A 7,219-nucleotide genomic window follows, 5' to 3' on the forward strand; every position below is an offset into this window, starting at 1 on the left:
AGGCATGTCGCTGAGGCGAAGCAAGGGCAGAGAAGCGTCGGAGGTGGAAAGGCTGGCGATCTCGGCTGGAAGGGGGCAGCGTGACAGTGCATCGGCGTCTTGATGCTTGCGGCCGGTGCGATACACGACGCGGATATCATATTCTTGCAAGCGAAGGGCCCACCTAGCGAGGCGGCCGGAGGGGTCTTTCAGGTTGCAAAGCCAACAGAGCGCATGGTGGTCGGTCACAACGTCAAAAGGGCGCCCATAAATGTACGGTCGAAACTTCGCGAGGGCCCATACAGTCGCCAAACACTCTTTTTCAGTTACGGAGTAGTTGCGTTCTGCTGGTGTGAGTGTGCGGCTAGCATAAGCAACGACGTATTCGTCAAAGCCAGGTTTTCGTTGGGCGAGGACAGCGCCGAGGCCAACACCGCTGGCGTCCGTGTGCACTTCGGTAGGAGCGGCCGAGTCGAAATGGCGCAGAATGGGCGGCGCCGTGAGGAGACGGCACAAGGTGGTGTATGCGTCGTCGCACGCTGGAGACCACAGTGATAAATCCGCACTTCCAGACAGCAGTTGAGTCAAAGGCGCAGCAATGGACGCAAAGTTGCGAATAAACCGGCGGAAATATGAGCACAAACCCAGGAAGCTGCGCAGGTCTTTGATGGAGGTAGGTTTGGGAAAGTCAACCACAGCACGAAGTTTCGCTGGGTCGGGACTGACGCCCTGCTTAGAGACAACATGACCTAAGATGGTTAATTGACGAGCGGCAAAACGGCATTTTTTTAAGTTCAGCTGCAGGCCGGCGTCAGAGAGGCAGGTCAAGACGTGCTTCAAACGGGAGAGGTGGGTGTCAAAGTCCGGGGAAAAGACCACAATGTCGTCGAGGTAGCAAAGGCATGTCTTCCACTTAAGGCCGCGCAAAATGGTGTCTATCATCCTCTCAAAAGTCGCGGGGGCGTTACAAAGCCCGAAGGGCATCACCGTAAATTCATACAAGCCATCCGGTGTCACAAAGGCGGTTTTGGGGCGATCGGCTTCTTTCATAGGAACTTGCCAGTACCCGGAACGCAAATCAAGAGATGAAAAGAGTTCGGCCCCTTGCAAACAGTCCAGAGCGTCGTCTATGCGCGGGAGGGGATAGACATCTTTGCGCGTAATCTTATTAAGGCGGCGGTAATCTACACAGAAGCGTATGGAGCCATCCTTCTTTTTGACGAGCACCACAGGCGACGCCCATGGGCTGCTTGAGGGCTGAATGACGCCGCTCTGGAGCATCTTGTCGACTTGGTCTTCAATAACTTGGCGCTCGGCGACAGACACACGATAGGGACGTTGTCGCAGCGGTGCGTGGTCACCTGTGTCGATGGCATGGGTGACAGTGGAAGTTTGGCCCAAGGAACTTTGATGTGAGTCAAATGATGAGCGAAACTGATTAAGAAAAGTGAGAAGCTGTGCCCTTTGCGGCGCTGGAAGGTTGTCGTCGATGGAGCGAAGGAATGCTTCGGTTGAGGAGGGATCGGGCGCAGCAGTAGGTGGGCTGAGTGCGGCTATGGAGAGGTGCGGCGCGTCGTCCGTCTCTTCGCGGATGAGCAGAGACGCGAATGGTTGTACCGTGCCGAGACATTCACCCAGGCGCAAGGCGTTGGGGAACGAGAATGGGTTAGACACGAACAGTACGGAGAGGCCAGCGGATATAGTCAGTACAGCGTATGGCAGAGGCAGACACTTGCGGTGCAGAAAGATAGGGGACGGAGTGAAGAGGACAGTGTCGTCGCGAAGAGGGCCGCAAGAGAGGGGTACGAGGACTGAAGAGCAGGGAGGCAGGTCAATGTCTTCGGCAACTAGGGCCTTAACACAGGCACCAGGAGGGGCCCCAGTACCCCGCACCTCCACCAAATGTAACGGGGGGTTTGTTACGAGGTACTGGGGCGACGGGAACGGCAACGGCAGCAGTCTGGGATCAGATCGGCAAAAGACACACAAGCGTAGCGCTGGCAAAAACTCTCGAGAACACTGTCACCTCGTCTTCGTCTTTTCAAATCATCCGACGCATCTTCTTCTTTAGCCTTACAATCTATATATATATATATATATATATATATATATATATATATATATATATATATATATATGTATATATATATATATATATATATATATATATATATATATATATATATATATATATATATATATACACACTAAAAGTGATTTATGGAAGCTGATTTAGCTAATACAATATAAAATCACCAAAAAATTGAAGAAAGATAACAGGATTTAATTCACGACGTTATGGCTGGAGGACCAGTCGAAAAAGGCTCACACTCAAAACAGGCTGCTCCTCCAGCCGAAATGTCGTGAATAAAATCCTGTTATGTTTATTCAACTTTTTGGTGACTATATATATATATATATATATATATATATATATATATATATATATATATATATATATATATATATATATATATATATATATATATATATATATATATATATATATACTTTTCCGCTTGGCCAGTTGCGTGAGAAAGGTCATGGAGAGAATATTGCTTTTGACGCGTCTTGAGTAGCACCTCGAGCACTATAAAATATACCCAAAAGCAATGGCTGGTTTTCGGCGGTGTCGCTTCTCCGTAGACAACGTCGTTGACCTCGTATTTATGGTTCAAAAACAGAAGCGAATGAAACGTGTGCCCGTCGCACTCTTTCTTTATGTGAAAGGTGCTCACGACAATGGGGACCATGAAGCCATCCTTGATGCGATTGAAACTTTGGGCATCGGTGGTCGGCTGTTTGCGTAGATAGAGAGCTATCTGAGCAATAATAATAATACTAATAATTGGTTTTCGGGGAAAGGAACTGGCGCAGTATCTGTCTCGTATATCGTTGGACACCTGAACCGCGCCGTAAAGGAAGGGATAAAGGAGGGAGTGAAAGAAGAAAGGAAAAAAGATAATTTCTTTTTCAATGTGAAATGGCCCCACACCTGGGCATTGTACCAACCGTGGCGTCCCTCAGGGCAGTGTCCATAGCCCTACTTTGTTTATTCTGGCACTCATCGTCCTCCTAGAAATCCCCCATATATCTATGTAGTACGCCAATGACATCTGCGTTTGGGTTTCCTCTGTGACGCGTCTCCCGGTGCGTGCAATACTTCGGCGGGCAGCAACGATAGCTGCTTCCTATCTCCAGAAGCAAGGTCGCAGCTTTTCATAGGAAAAAAGCGCACTAGTGGCATTTGCACGTAAAATATATATGACTCCATATCCGGTATGCATCGATGGTCACATCATTTTTTACGGCAAACCTCATCGTTTCTCAGCGATTCTGATACACCGCAGCCCGTCATAGACCCCGCATTGCTCCCTACTGAAAAAAATCTAACATCTATCGCACCCTTCCTCCGATTTATAGGCGGAGAATCATGGGGTTCGTCAGTCCAATCAATGCTGGAGTTGTTTAGAGCGCTATTTCTGGGACGCATGTGATACAGTACACCCGTACTTCAAACACTTGTAAAACTAGTTTGAGTGCCCTCGAGACACTCAGTTGTTACCTGCTCTGTTTTTGCGTTAGCATATTGTAGGTGAAGTGTGTTCTTAACTACGCATTGATAGGTCTGAAAATGTTATTTCCGTCAGCGTGTCGCACATCTCTATGCCAGCTTGTAATATCTTCGCTAATTAAAATGTGACACTACTGTGTTTAAACAACTGCTTTTGTTTAGGTTGTCCCAATTTGTAGAATAACAATTGTATCTGAAAAAGTGCAGTTGTTTGTGAGGGCTTGTTTCGGTGTTATGCCTCCTCTCCGTTGTGCTGTCTTTACCTGTTTTACGGGTAAAATCCTTTAGAAACGCCGCTTGGCTTGTTACTTAGGCCACGAGAAGGGTGGTGTGCCCGAGCTGATTACCCTCTGATTCCAAGAAATAATGCGAGTCTACCTTACTAAGGTAAAAATGTCACTAATTGATTTTTTCATGCACTTTTATTCCAGGTTCGAGGCTTATTCGAGGTTCCAGGTTGCATGAGAATGTCTCTTATAAAAGAGGCATCCTTATGCATCCTGGAACCTAAAAGAGGCATCCTTATGCAACTTGGCATGTGTCAGTTAAATCAGTTAAATTAAGTGATGGCACACGTAAGGGTACCATCAGTATTATCACACGCATACACATACACATATACCCGCAGATGGGTTTTCGCTCAAGGGGGAAAGTCAGGCTTAACGTCTTAAAATCTCGCGCCAAATCAAGAATCTACTCAATGAAAGTATGCTTCCGTTAACCGGATCCCGGTGCAGAGCGACCATAAACTGAAGACATATTTTGCATTATAATAATCTCTTGCTTCCTGAAAAGGAAGCAGGATGTCCGTAGTCAAGCTGTAACACTAAAGCTCCGCAGGATGTGACGCCTTCAGTGTCAAACTTTCCGCTGCGAAATTTCGCAGTTACATATCTTCCAAGCCAGTTATCGAACATCTTTACTGTTCGGAAAAGAACTGCCTAGAGCCCATTGCTCACAATCACTTTCAGTACATGCCAGGAAGAAAGCTATTTTCGCAGATTTTCCACCACAATATTGGAGTAATGCCAATAACAGAATAATGGCGATAAAGGAATAATGGGTCTTAAGAAGTTGAAAGCTTCGGTCGCCCAGAATGCATTTTAGCCGAAAGAAAGCCCGAAAACATAGAGGAACTATCCGCCTTTACAAGGTTGGACATAAATAATACAAAGCAATAAGAAAAATTACTGCTACAAGCAGACATTACTTTTCAAATACATTTTGAGTTGACCTTATTTTCTTATAGTTCTCAACATTGCAAAAAGGAATGTTAAAGCGTGACATTTCTTGGTAACATTTTCTTCGTGGAGATGGTTATATAAGTGCCAATTTAAATTCAGCGGAGATTCGCAAATCCTAATATTGTATGTTCGATGAATATCCTCGAAATGAACATTTACTTTTTTTGTTTTAATACTACAATATTTTTGTTGAGTACTTTGGCGTTGCAGAAGAGAATTTAAATTGCTGTAAATTACTAGGTTACACGATTACTACTTCACTATAAATTGCGCTCTCTCCGGCCCCAGCGATAGGCCTGTTCTTCGTCATCTGTGAGAACAGTCGTGTAAGTAAATGCTCATTTCAAATGAGCAGTGATTCCATGTCACTTTTCCATTCCGATGTGCCGCTGTGGTTCTTTTTTCTGGACATGGCAAGACGACTTTTATCTTTCGGTTAAAAAATCACTAATAGTCGCTATTGATCTGTCTGAGCTTAAAGGGCAGAAATTAGCTATATTGTAGAATGTGTTCGACTCTTCCGTTCGTTTCAAGCACAGTAAACAACTCAATAACAAAAAAAAATTTGCGCCGAATTCATAAAGCAAAATGTAAACTGTTTTTGCTAGGCTCCGTTTATTTTGCTCTCATTTTGTGTCAACATATATGTTCTCCTCGTTCTTGCGTGAATATTGTTTATACATCCACTTTCAGGCATTGAGCGAAGACCACTCACGATGGCACCGAAACACTTGATATGGAGCGCTGTACTCATTGTCACGTGGCTGACGTTCTGCGATTCAACAGGTGCAGCATCTTCTTCTATTAGTCTTCGAAATGAGCATGTAATTTTGTATTGTCTTCCGTACATCGTACATGCGCGGGTGAATTTTACGGTAGACGCTACGTGCATAATTAAGAGATAAATTTAGTAGTACTACGACATTGCATCCTCTGCGGCAGAACCTTCACTATGCAGTTTCCTATCGTTTGCATTTCTTGGAGCGCTATAGACATCCTTTTGTAGTGGTTCCTGTATACCCTACTATTATAGGACAATCATAAAAGGTCATGATCTAATTAAGTTTTTCAGACCAGTGCGGGCCTCAATGACGCTATGTGCTTCTCTAGTGACGAGGTTTCGTGCAATTCAGCTGATACATGGCATATAAAATTTATTCCCTGGGACAGTCCTTCATTGCATACTTGTAAGTCCAGGCTTTTAGATTGAATGCTAAACCACAGCTGGGACAAAAGTCGCAGATCGTTCTTCGGATGGCTAACAAGCAAAAGGAATCCTCATTTATCATGGCGACTCCCGTTCCACCTTAAACGACCTCTGTGAACGCAGTGTGCGGGCCTTAAAATGTGATAAATGCATACCTGTTCAAGCAAAGTTGAAGTAAAGTATTATTTACTGCCATGTGCCCATTTTTTCGGTAAAATATAGTAAGCTCTGGTGAGGCTAACCGCGGTTCGGTCATAAGTAATGTCGTGAAAAGAATTAACTAGATGGACCGTGCTCCCGATATAGAGAAAGTTAGCAGCTCGGCGACTGAATCAGTTATGTGTCATAATTCAAATCTGCAGCGAATCGACGTAAGGATCAATCAAACAGCCATTAGGTTATATCAGGGGCAGAGTTTGGCGACTAAAATGCATTCAGAGCACTGCCAAACACCGCACAGCCGATCGAACCTATGCAAGAGATATGACACAGTCTGGGCCAGTGCTGTACGTTGAAGTTATTTCATCAGCAGTCACATGTCCTGATACAAACACTTAGTATTTCCACAAACAGTACAAAGTGTTCAAAATAAGGCTCTAATGATTTCAAGACATTAAATACTGTAATAAAAGACTGTCATTTCTGCACGTAAATCAACAGAGGGGACTGGTAGTGGTATACGGTATTTTCAGAGGAGAAATAAAATGCTTCCAGCTGTAGGGCACGAAGCTTATCGCCTCATATCTCCCATCTCTACTATGAAGGCACACAGATCTGCCATTACGTAAAAGGGCCCTGGGGAGAGTGCGACCCTGCAACCAAGAAACAGAGTGTACAGCTCACCTTGCTGAATGGCAACTCTACGTGCCGACCAACAAAAGTGGAAACTGAGGACTGCACTCCAGGTACGGAGACATCTATACAATATTTTTGATACATTTCATACTTATGTTTAGGGAACACGGCTATAAACAATATGATTTTGAATTCAAAACACACTGAACTTTTGTCCACATAAGAATAAAATGCATTGCACAGTACACAATGATGTGGGGAAAATGGGGCTCTACTATTGCGCAGGTAATTTATTTATGGAAGGGGCGCTTCATACTATTTAATATGCTATTGACAGATTATCTGATCTGAGTAGTGCACGACTACTCTGGCACAGTTATTAATCCATTCAAAGGAAGAATAACAAATATGAGGCAGAAG

General features: G+C 44.4%; 1 long non-coding RNA gene across 1 annotated transcript; it reads left to right on the forward strand.

Moving 5' to 3' along the window:
• The first annotated feature begins 5,022 nt into the window (after nucleotides 1-5,022).
• On the forward strand, nucleotides 5,023-6,905 carry LOC144105551 (uncharacterized). The gene is made up of 3 exons (XR_013308824.1): nucleotides 5,023-5,123; nucleotides 5,491-5,583; nucleotides 6,769-6,905. It is a non-coding gene; the product is annotated as an uncharacterized LOC144105551 (long non-coding RNA).
• Nucleotides 6,906-7,219: the final 314 nt, after the last annotated feature.

This window comes from Amblyomma americanum, chromosome 9 (assembly GCF_052857255.1).
Source record: "Amblyomma americanum isolate KBUSLIRL-KWMA chromosome 9, ASM5285725v1, whole genome shotgun sequence".
NCBI classification, from domain to species: Eukaryota; Metazoa; Arthropoda; class Arachnida; order Ixodida; family Ixodidae; genus Amblyomma; species Amblyomma americanum.